Source organism: Ictidomys tridecemlineatus, chromosome 1, assembly GCF_052094955.1.
Source record: "Ictidomys tridecemlineatus isolate mIctTri1 chromosome 1, mIctTri1.hap1, whole genome shotgun sequence".
Classification (NCBI taxonomy): domain Eukaryota; kingdom Metazoa; phylum Chordata; class Mammalia; order Rodentia; family Sciuridae; genus Ictidomys; species Ictidomys tridecemlineatus.
Window position 1 is genome coordinate 240,438,156 of NC_135477.1, and position 12,169 is coordinate 240,450,324.

General features: G+C 43.9%; 1 protein-coding gene and 1 long non-coding RNA gene across 11 annotated transcripts in view; one reads left to right on the plus strand and one right to left on the minus strand.

Moving 5' to 3' along the window:
- Pdzd2 (PDZ domain containing 2) overlaps window positions 1-12,169 on the plus strand; it is a 354,997-nt gene that overhangs the window by 138,964 nt on the left and 203,864 nt on the right. The window lies entirely within an intron of this gene.
- Window positions 1,319-4,160, minus strand: LOC144365483 (uncharacterized). Its single transcript, XR_013423979.1, has 2 exons — window positions 2,887-4,160; window positions 1,319-1,763 (listed from the first exon to the last, which is right to left on the minus strand). It is a non-coding gene; the product is annotated as an uncharacterized LOC144365483 (long non-coding RNA).

A 12,169-nucleotide genomic window follows, 5' to 3' on the forward strand; every position in this document is an offset into this window, starting at 1 on the left:
TGCAGGGCAGGGAGAGGACAGGTCAGCTGTCTGTGTGTAGCAATGCCAAAGCTGTGGGGGTGCCTCAAAGGAAGAAGGTTCTATGGGGTGCCCACTATTTCTCCTCTGATGCACCATCCATTGTGATGGCTGCACATTTTCCAGGATGATAAGTTTCATTTAATACAAAGTAACTTCAGGAACAAGCAGCACCAGAAGCTAAGCCAGGTTTCATTGCCAAGAAGAGAAAACAGCTCTAAGGATCTCCCTGGCCCACTGGCTCCTCCTTCTCCAGGTCTGGAGAAGCATGTGACCAGTTGGAGCCACTGCCCACCACTCCTCCATCACTAGCTGACCACCAGTCCACCTGTCCAAGAGCTTCTGCTTGAACAGGACTCCTAGAAGCACACGTGATTTCATGACAACTGGACATCAGCACAAAGATGAAGCAGCCAAAGTTTTCTTGAGTTTATGGATACTCTTTAAAACAGATCTCAGACTACACAATAGAAATTAAAGCTAGAAAAATGGCTCTAAGCTGTGACTTTCAGGTGACACATCTGTGTGTGTCTTTCTGCTACCTAGAACATGATGTGGTACTCAACCCTGGTGACTTTTCACTTTGACATCTCAAGCCTGAAAGGTAGTAGATGGCCTCAGCTTGTAGAGGATCCAAAAAGGTGACCAGGAAGCACATCTTGAAATATTTCTCTCACTGTGTTATTATTTGAAGGAATAACTAAAAAGAAAGATCCTGAACTTCTCAGGAATATCTATTGGTGTTTCCTAACCCTGCCCAGTCAAGAGGACTCCACCATTGATGCTTTTGAGTTAAAGAACATTCTGTGTGTCACAGCAAGACATTGCAAGACAAATATGTACACACTTTTGTGTATGTAATCCAAGGATAATGATATTAGAATTGTCATCACTAGTGTGTGGATACTATTGCTTGGATTGTTTTTACATGAGATTGCTGCAAGTTACCATCCCTCAATGTCTTCTATGCCTTTTTTCTATGTGCTGTGTCACACTATTTAAAGTTTTTATGAGTTTATGTTATAGCCTCCAGGATCCTGCCTTTTGTAAGAAGGTAAGGGTTCATCTAGGTACAGTTATATAAACTGTCTTCTTTCAATAATTTCCGGAGCTGATATTTTTTCATCATTTATACTTGGAAAATGAGAGCTTCCTTGTCTTGGACCACCATATTTACCACACACATAACACATAATGAAAGCTTAGCAAGCATGTGTTGAATAAAATAAATGTTCCTTCTTACGATGAAAGTGTGTTAATCAGCTTTCCATTGCTATAACAAATACCTAAGATAATCAAGTTATAAAGAGAAAAGGTTTATTTTGGTTCAGTTGTACAGGTTTTAGTCCGTGATCCATCAGGTCTGTCATGGCACATCATGGTAGGACGTATAGTAGAGCAAAACCACCCAACTTACATCTGGGCAGCAGGAAAAAAGAAAGAGAGCAGGGTCGCACAATCCTCTTTGAGAGTTTGCCCCCAGTGACCTGCAGATCTCCTACTAGATCCCACCTCTTAAATTTTACAATCCCTCCCAACAGCACCACACTGGGGAAACAAGCCTTTAGCACATAAGTCTTTGGGTACCATTTCAGATCCAAACCCAGAGCAAAAAGTCTTGGGTCTGTCCATTTCTATAACTGGTGCTGAGTCAGTTCCATTATTTCTGGCAAACACATCAGTCGCTGAGAATGTCTTCTTAGACCGTGGAGGGGTCCCAGATTGGAACTTCCATAATCGTCCACCTAAAAATAAACAGAAGTGTTGTATGTTATGTGCTTTATAATCTGCTGTGTTTGCAAAAGGGGAGGGGGCATTTCACATTGGTGTTCCCAATTTACCAGTCTGACTTGTGTGTTTTAAAATAGGATGAAAGCTATTATAAAAAAAATAGCACACGGATGGTATTTGTGCATGTGTATTTCTTTGATTCTATAAAGTAGGGTTCATTTTATTGTTTCTGTGTGGGGAGGAATGACTTTTACAATTTCTACAACTCAACCTAACTCCTTCCTTCTTTTGCAACCTCTGCTACCCAGCTGGCTTGATGCCCCAGTGACAAAACGTGAGGGGCAGGCAAAAAGGCTTCTGTGATCATCTCTAGAAACCTCATTTAGAGAAGGAGGCCTAATCTGTCCAAGCTTGTTTTAAAAAGCCATGCATACTAATCCACTTTTGGAAGAAGAGGAAAAGTACACTGAAGTACATTCTCGTTGTGTGATAAGAATCTGTATTGGATTTTTAAAGCAGAGTCCAGGAGCATAGATCTCTCCCCACAGAACTCAGGCTCAGGTGCCTGGGTGTGCACTTTTCATGGTGAGCTAGGCGGACCCGCTTGTTATTCTGCTTGTTATTCCTAGGAGGTGAAGGGACTCCCTCTACATCTCAGGGAACTGATGGCAGAGCCATTCAAAGCGGCCAGGTCTCCAGACGCCACCAGGACCTTCTCGCCAGGGAGTAGCAACTCCCACCTGCCAGCTAAGAATGGTTTTTACATTTTTAAAAGGTCACATAGAGTATGAGACAGAAACCATATGTGGCCGGCAAAGCCCCAAATACTTAATCTCTGGCCCCTTTTACAGAAAAAGGTCTGACAATCCCTGCTCTGTCCCTTGTTAGAGATAAAATTTTCATAGCTTTTCTCTGGGTCTGAGGCCCTAAAAGCCCTTGATTAGAAGCTGGATAGTGAAGCTGGAGGCTATGGTGGGTTGGTTTTGTGTTGAATTGACCAAGCCTATAATGCCTGGCACATTTCCAGGTTGGTGTGGGCCACGGGAGGTGTTTGGGTGAGATGCGGAATGTGGGAGTAAAGCAGCAGCCACACTCTCTGTGCCCAGAAGGGTAATGTGACAATGTGATGTAACTTACTTTTGGGAGCAGAGCAGCACCTGTCTGAGCTCCTTCCCTGTCTCCGTCCTCAGCTCCCCTGGCTCTGGCCAGGGCAGAGGGTGGGGTTCCTGGGGCAATGGCTGGGCCTGCAGCCCCTACTGCCCCTGGTCTCCTTTAGCTACTCGGATTCCCAAGCCAGAAGCTCCACAGGTGTTCAGTTCCTTGATGATGGACACCAGCTAACCCAGTGGGTCAGCAGAATTCTCCAGGCTGGAGGCTGGAGGCAGGAGAGGCTGCCCGGCCCCTCTCTTGGTTCCGGCTCATCTTTACACATTTCGGCTTCTTCTGACTCTCCTCCAGTTGACTTCTGGATTCCCTTCCCAGTTGTCCACCTGGCTGGCCTTAAAGGTACTGCCGAATACAGACTGTTTACCCAGTTCCATTCATTGACAGGGTCTCACTAGTTTGCTTATCTAGTGAGTTGCTAAGTCACTGAGACTGGCTTTGAACTTGCAATCCTCCTGCCTCAGCCTCCTGAGCCACTGGGAATACAGGCGTGGGCCAATGTATCCAGCCCTATAACATCAAACATTCAATTCTGTGTTTCCAGACACTCCAGGCCTCGGGAGACCTGTAGAGCTGGAAACACTACCTGGAGAGAGCTCTGCAAGCCTCACTCTAGAATCGGAGTCCGGAAGACTTTGAAAACTAACCCCTTTTTGAAAAAGAAAATTGCCCAAATTCGAAGAGCTGAACACCCATGCAAATGTGCAGGTGGATTTTTAAAAATGTGTCTGGAGGCACTGTTCTCTGAAAACAGATTAAACAGAACAAAGACTCGGCCAAGAAGTCTCTCTCCTTTAAGGTGTCTCTTATTCTTCAAAAGTTCATGGTTTCTCAGCAGTGGTTTTTCATTGACTTAGTAGTAGTTCAATATCACTGTAAATTTGACTAGACCTCCCTGCCATCCTCAAGCAGCAGCCCAGTCAGGGCATCTCGCCCTGTCGCAGAAAATTCCAGCTCTGGGGCATTCACAGGACCTCAGGCCTGTGAACACAATCTGGGCCTCCCTGAGTGGACTGTAGCTGAACTCCCAGCCATTGCTGTCCCGAGTGCCCTTTACCTTCATCTTCCAAGTGGTCTCTATGGTCTGGAAGGGAGGCACAGCCTCTGCATTGCCAGCCTCTAACTTGACTTGTCTGCACACCTCCTCCAGCCCCCAGATCATCTGACTTGGGGAGACCCATAGAGCTCTCAGGAGTCCCCGCAGAGAACAGAACAGGCATCTCTCTCTTACCTCCTCCTGCATTGTTACAAACTGCAGGAAAACAGGAAAAGGGTCATTGCTTTTGAGTCATTGCTTTTGAGTTCCTTCGATTTGCTTTCGATTCCCTTACTCCCTCCCAGAGGTCATCTTTGAAGACCAGCTCTGTTTATAGGGGGCGTGGAATCTTAATTTATCATTGCGGTTCTCCTTGAACCGCCGGGTTTGGAGCAAACAGTTAAGACAAATGTTTGCTTTGGTGACCCTTCATCATTTTAACTTTAGTAACGACCATGGAAGAGAAAGAGTTTGTTCCTCAGTGATAAATAATCATGCAAAGGGAAAATGTGATCAACAAAGAAAACAGATTTTAGGAACTCGTTGCTGATGTTACAGAGTAAATAGCTTGCACATCTTTGGGTCAGTAATGCTCATGCTCAAATTGTGAATACGTTCAAAGTTTAGAACTCAGATCTACCACCCCAAAGACTGAGCTAATAGAACCTGAGCTTTTAGGCCACAGGGAGGATATAATCTTAATTTTCAAGAAGTTCATTTTATTCTGAAGGTTTCTCTGGGGTGGGGATGGGGGACCGGAAAGTTTAGTTATAATGGACCTTGAAAATGCTACATCTGTGTCTTTCCACCCTGCCCCTACTGCCGTCCACTGTGGACTAGCTATTCTCATTTTTAGGAGCCTAATTTTGATTTATTTTTTAAAGTTTGCTATCAAATTGAAAAACACTTTTAAACTGTAGAACATGCACATTCAGTTCAGTAAGGCATAAAGAAGAATGTAAACGTCACCTGTCAGCCCATCACCTGGTGGTGACCCTATAGCTGCCAGGTAAATTTTCCTCTGAACTGAACATACACACACCATAGAAGCATCTGCAAGAATGGTCTGACTGGGCTTCAAGTGGCTAAGAGCAGGAACTTGCTGAGTCCTGATCCTACTACTTGAGAAATGTGTGACTGTGGGCGATTTCTTAACCCCACTAAGCCAAGTCTCGCCTAACTGGAGAATGGAGTAAAGAACAATCCCTAATTCACAGAGTGATGAGAGATTAAAGGAGGATGTGCCTGTGAGGGTTTATCACAGGGCCTGACACACAGCCCTTAAAAAGTGAGCCATGCTGCTGTGGCACACGCCTGTAATCCCAGCTGCTAGGGAGGCTGAGGCAGGAAGATCACGAGTTCAAAGCCAGCCTCAGCAAAAGCGAGACACTAAGCAATTCAGTGAGACCCTGTCTCTAAATAAAATACAAAATAGGCCCGGGGATGTGGCTCAGCAGTAGAGTGCCCCTGAATTCAATCCCTGGTTAAAAAAAAAAAAAAGCCAATATTAATTTGTAACTTTCTATTGTCACTTAAAAAAAATGTTATAACTTGGTAAGCCTTGTGGTAGCTTTAGAAAACTAGCAGTTCCCCTCCATTTCATCCTGGTTTCAGTGGAATTTGCATATATTTGAACTCTTCTACACAGTTAGGTTCCTGAACCTACAATTATAGTCATTGTTCAGATAATGTTTATACACATTCACAGTTACGTGCCAGCACTTGAAACATGCCAGCTCATTACAGCTCACAACACCTCTGCAAGGTAATTGTCCTTATCCTCAGTTATAGATGAGAGAATCCAGGCTGATAAAGAAGAGCTCAGATCCAAACCCAAGTCTCCCAACTCCAAGGCCTTCCCTTACTGGGCTGCTCGCCTGACACTGCCCAGTCCCCAATCAATAGCACATCCTTCCAGGGACATTGCAATAAATCTGAAAGCAGCTTTCTGGCCAGGGTCCAGCCAGTTCCCAATAGAGCTAACAGCTTTGTGCCAGGAAAGGAGGGCATACCCTGGAACAGAAGTCAAGACACCTGGGTTCCAAGGTGGGAGGATCACAAGTTCAAGGCCAATCTGGGCAACTTAGCGAGACCCTGTCTCAAAATAAAAGGCTGAGGATGTAGCTCAGTGATCTTGCATGCGCAAGGGTTGCAATTCCTAGCACAAAAGTAAGAAGAAAAAGAAAACCTGGGTTCCTGAAATTTTTATATCTTTCAGAGGCATTTCCATCTCTGTGGAGTGGGTACAATCGTATCTATCTTTCCTTCCTTGTGGAATGAAGTGATATCCAGATAAAAATACAATACCTTTTTACCACTAATTACTAATGCTTTTATGACTACTTACTAATACTTTCATTACAAATTGCAAAGTATTAACAGCAACTTATTAAGTTGCTAGGTATTACTAATAGCAACTTACCATTTTTACCACCATAACTGTGTTTAGTGATGTCATTCATGACTCCGGTAATTCAAAATGCATACTGCCCCCCACCACCACCAATCCTTACACTGACAACTTTCTCTTAATCTCATTAATGTCCTTCCTTCAAGGCCCAGGCTAGCCTTGAATCTGCAGTCCTCTGCCCAGCCTCCCAAGTAGCTATGACTACAGGCATGCACTGCCATATCCAGGAACAACACAGATTTAAAGGTTGAGATGCCCTGGGGGCCTATAGAGGAAGCCAGCTTTATTCATTTTTTGAGAAAATTACTGGAGGCTTTGCCTGGTCCTTTGTTTTTCCAACTAGGAGCTTCTCTAGCTGAAGGAGAGTAGTGGAGAACAGATCAGAACTGAGGTCAGAAACCTGAGTGACTTTTCTGGAAGGATTTCTTGGAGTTGGAAAGTGTGGAGTAATTAGGAATAGGAATGCAATCCTTGAGGTCAGTTTGGAAGAATTGGAGCTAGATGATACCTGCTCCGTATTTCCTTAATGTGGTTCATTGACTTGTAAAGAGGAGACATTTTGATATAGCATCAGAAGAGAGCAAGTCAAGGTGAAGCGCTCAATGGAATGGTAATTGCTTGGGAAGGGAAGAGGGTCAAAGTGGTTGAACTTAATGATGCAGAAAGAGTGATCATGGAAAGAGAATTATAAACGGAGTGAGAAAGGTTAGGCAAAGGTGAGGGGCTTGAAGTCAGCTATAAAGAAAATGATTAAAAGCCTCTCCTCGTAAGAAGACATCCATCAGTGAGGGACAGGGACCACAAAGAATGTTTTCAAGGGTCCCAAGTTCTGACCAGGTGATATGTTCTATCTTCTCTGTATTTACCCATTAATGAGTGCAGAAGTGATTTTTTCATAAAGGCAAAGTATAAGTACAAATTAAGATTGTCAGATTTAGCAAATAAAAATTTTCATGTGCTATTTGGGATTTATTAGAATAAAAATTTATTCATTTTTCATCTGTAATTCAAATTTAACTGCATTTCCTGTATTTTGTCTGGCAACATGAGCAGGAACCTGTGTAGGGAAGGGTACCAGCCATGCTAGATGAAAGTTTGTAAGGAAAAGAATAGCCTCTGGGAGACTCTCCAGATTTAAATCTCCTTAAGAGTTTATTGTAGGACCTTCTGGATAACACAGTGCTCATTATTATAAAACCATCTGGTAGGGCCAGTGTGGGCCAGGCCTAGAGAGAGGTAGGCAGTGGCTACATTGGATTTTCTGCTCCTAGGTTCGTGGTGTCCAATGCCCAGTTCTCAGGGGCAGATTAAAGCCAAAGACTTCTGTGAGCTGGAACAAGTTTCTTTGGTCCAGGAAACAAAGAAGGAGGAGCTTGAGTGTTTGGTACAGACCAGGGAAGGAGAGATGATGATTTGGATCTGTAATGCCCTGATATTATTTCCTGGGAAAGCAAACACTGGAAAAACATCAAATCACTTGCAATTGACAGGAACACATATTAATGGGATTAAGGTTGGGTAAGATTCTGAATCAGGTTAGTTGGAGTTCATGAATGCTTCTTGCAGATGGGAGACTGCTTTATTTTACACTTAATATATCATGAAATGGACGTAGGATATCTGATGGGAGGCAGAGGCAACTCCACTTAAATGGGATTACCACTGGAAGACTTGCTAGGTGGTAGGAGAGGGACCTCTTCCAGCTGGGGCCTGTATGGAGTCTTGACAAGAGGAACTAGCAGAGTGAGCTGGGCCACAGTGAAGAAAAGGTCAGCACAGGGTATTTAGGGGACTCTGAAGACTAGAATCAAGTCTTCCTATGGAAGGAAGTAGAGTCACTCTATACCTTGGAACATCTAAATGTAAAAAAGAGTATAGTAATGGGTGAAGAGAAGATGGGAGTAAGGGTGGAGTGAGGTTAGGGGCCCTAATGAGGAGGGATTAGCAAAAGTAAATCATTTTTCACATAAAGAATTCTGACATTCAACATGCACAAACAACCCTTTACTAAGGCTCCAGCAATGAGTATCACAGTCCCCCCTCATCTGTGGTCTTGCTTTCAGAGGTTTCAGCTACCTGCAGTCAGTCATGGTTTGAAAATATTAAATTAAAAATTCTAGAAATAAAAATTTCATAAGCTTTAAATTGCATGCCATTCCAAGTAGCAGGATGAAATCTCATGCTGTCCTGCCCCATCCCTCTCAGTACATAATTGTCCCTTTGCCCAGTGTGTCCACACTGTATATGCTACCTGCCCATTAGTTACTTAGTAACCATTTCAGTTATCAGATCAGTTGTTACAGTATTGCAGTACTTGTGTTCAAATTCATTATTTTACTTAACAAGGACCACAAAGTGCAAGAATAGTGATGCTGAAAATTCATAGATAGCCAAAAAAAAAAGCCATAAAGTGCTTCCTTTAAATGCAAAAGTGAAGATTCTTGACTTAAGGGAAGAAAACGTGCTAAAATAATAAATCTTCTATCTATAATATTATGGAGAAGGAAAAAGAAATTTGAAACTGCCAATGTTATAGCCACCATACATAATAATTGCCTACTTCAGATGGAGAAGGCACTAAAGTTTATATGTATAAGAAAAACTGAGTACTTATAGGGCTTGGTACTATCTGTAGTTGCAGGCATCCACTAGGGTCTTGGAACATATCCCTTAAAGATAAGGGGATACTACCATAAAGTCCGAAGTCTGTCCCTAAAAGACTGACAGTCTGGTGGAAAGTGCAATGCTGGAGTGTCATTCCTCACACCAGGGAAGCTTGGGCCAGGCTCCATCTTGCCTGGTTTCTTATGGCAACATCCTCACCCCTCTTGCTGCCTCCGCCCAGGATATTCTTCTAGGATATTCTCCTCCTTGAAGCCCATGTGATCTTTCCAACTGGAGAATCTGTCCATACCGCTCTCCTGCTAAAAGCCCTTCAAGTACGAAGCCCAAACCACGGCCTTGCGGGCTCTACCTCTCAGCCCCTGTTCAGTTTCCCCTCTCCTAACACCAGCCCCAGGCCAACCAAACTTGCAGCCAGTGTGCATTTTCTAAGAACATGACCTCCCCTGTCTTGGCATGAACCTTGGCACTTGCCATTTCTACTTCCTGGACTCTTTTCTTTAGGGTTCATCTCATAGTCACTTGTTCTGGAAGCCTTCCCTAGTCTTTCAGGTCTAATTAGCAGCCCCTAATGGGATTCTGCTAGCTCCCTGGATTTAACATTATCCCATAATCTCTGCCCATCACTTCATTTGCCCACCTCGGCCTCTAAGCTTATGTTGCTCATTGGTGTCTCATCACCTAGCATGGCACCTGGGTCAATAAAACATATTCTAAAATAAATTCCTAGTAAATTAGAATTTTTCAGGGTGCAGGAAGAGACCTGCTCATGTTATCATAGCCAGTTGGGGTTGTTTAAGAAGCCATTTGGGCAACTCTCAGAGATCCCAAAAGGAGGTGACTTATCAAGAAAGCCTTCACAGTAGGGGAGGGGGGGTTTGAGCCCAGTGTTGAAAGATGAATGGATGTTTGCCTAGCCAGGGAACGGAACCCACCTGAGCTGCCTGCCCAACAGTTGTCAGGTTCTTTTGTTCAGCATCAATAGCCTTAAATTATCAGGAAAGATTAAGAACTACCTGTCCCCTGACCCATAACCTCACTATCAGGTGGAAGGTTACCAGGAATGCAAATCCTTGACTCTGGCCATACGAAGAGTATTAGTGACCAGTCACACCTCCCTTGTAAGTCTGGAGATATCACCAATCAGCCCCTTCCCAGCAGGTTCACTCTGGAGCTCATGCAATAGCACCCTGAAGGAACAATCAGCTGACTTTATCACCAGAATCCTGCCTTATTGTGGGATGCTGGCCTCATCTCCAAATGAATGAAGTCAACACTAAGAAGTATGAGGAAACTGGTTCCCTGATTCTCATAATCCACAGGCAGGGACAGGGGTGTTTGTATGAACTTTCCTAACCAAATTCCCTTGAAAATTTTCATTCCACAAATGAGAAAAATTTGTTTCCAGCTTCCATTTTGTTAACTACAGAACCTGCTGTAGTTAATGTAGATAATGATATTTCAAGAATTTGATGCAACCGTGGAATGTAGACTCCTGATAAATGTCCTTCACACGTCAGTTCACAGTCTCTAAAGTGTGGAGTGTGGTTGACACCGCTTGACATCACACAGTGTGCATCAAAATATTTTAAAAGTAAATTTCAAATAAGATGAAGAGTGAGTAGGGACACTCCAGGCAAGGTGATAGCCACCAGCAAAGCACGGGAGTGAATTCATGAGTAACCTTGTCTTAGCTGGTGTGAGTTAAACCCATGTATGCAGAGCCCTGAAAACTTAAATGTTAGAGATTTGTCTACATTAAGGTCCACGTGAATGACTTTCTTCATGTGTACAGTGGGAATAATAATGGTACCTGCCATATGGGTTTGGGGAGGAGGATTACAAGAAAAAAAAAGAGAAGAATTCAGCATGATGCCTGGTATCTAGTAAATGCCCAGTAATCATTAGCCATGGTTCTTTTTATCACCATCGTCATTGTTAATATTAGGGTAGTAATAGTTGTTCTCCCAGTGCCTACCCCTGTACCTGGTTCACGGTAAGCACTCAATAAGTAGTTGCAGGAATGAATGTATTTGGAAGTCTCCTGGCATATACTCATTCATTTGGCAATATTTCCTGGGCAGCTGTATGTGCCAGATACAATTCTAGGCCCTGAGAATAAAACAGTAATCAAGGCCACATGAACTTCCCCTAAAAAAGCTGCTAGTCTAAGGGTTACAAACAAGTGCACAGGCAGCAATGCTGCTATAGGGTCTGAAGAAGAGCCCTGAATATATTCAAGGGGAAGGTCAAGATGGGGCCTCCTGACTTGGGCATGGGAGGGTGGTTAGAGTAGGGAGAACAGCCCCAGCCCAATGTGTACAGAGGCCCCAGGGAAGAAAGAACTTAACTTGCTTTCACCAGCTCTGGGCAGGCAGGTAAATATCTCCCAGAGAGACTTAAGAATGACTGGGGACTGAGGTTTTAAGTTCTCTCATATACAGCTGTACCCAAACCACCTGTGTTTTCTGACTGTAAAAGATACATCTAGAAGATGTGGTCTTCAAATCTAGAGAATGGGGGATGCAAGAATGGGGGATTCTCTCTCTTCCCCTCCCTCCACACCCCCTTTAGTCTTCTGGTTAATGTAGTGTGATTTGTGCTGTATCTAAGAATGTTGGCCTTTAATCTTAAGTTTCCAGGTCTTTGACCCCATTTCACTGACCCTGTTGAAACCTACAGGTCATGGCTGGACGATCTTGCTGCTCCCACATGTTTTCCCAGCAGCAGCAGGAGAGTTCTCTGGCTTGAGGCTGCTGGAGGCTCCAGGTTGTGTGGTTGTGGTTGGAGTGGGTGGTAGACAAGGGCTGAGAGATTGAACAAATCCCTCCATGACCTTCTGGCTCTTTTGCTGTATTTGTTCTTTGAAGCTGGGTGAAAATCAGCTGGGGAAGTTTTCACAGCATAATAGTGCGTCACTGCAGATGCCACCAATAAGGAGGAGCTGACACCTTTGCCCAAGTGTGTCAGTTCTCCTAGGATCAACTTCAACATCCCTTGCATTGGGCTCAGGCTTCAGTGTGAGATTGGGTTCATTTCAGAATTCCCTTCTGGGCACTGGGTATTGGACAGTTCTGGTATAGATAAATTAACTCCCACCCAATGCCCTGCCATCATAAGACCACCCTCAATTAAGTGTTTCTTGCAAAGGATCCTGGGGGTGGCAGTCATTCAGCCCATTCTTTCAT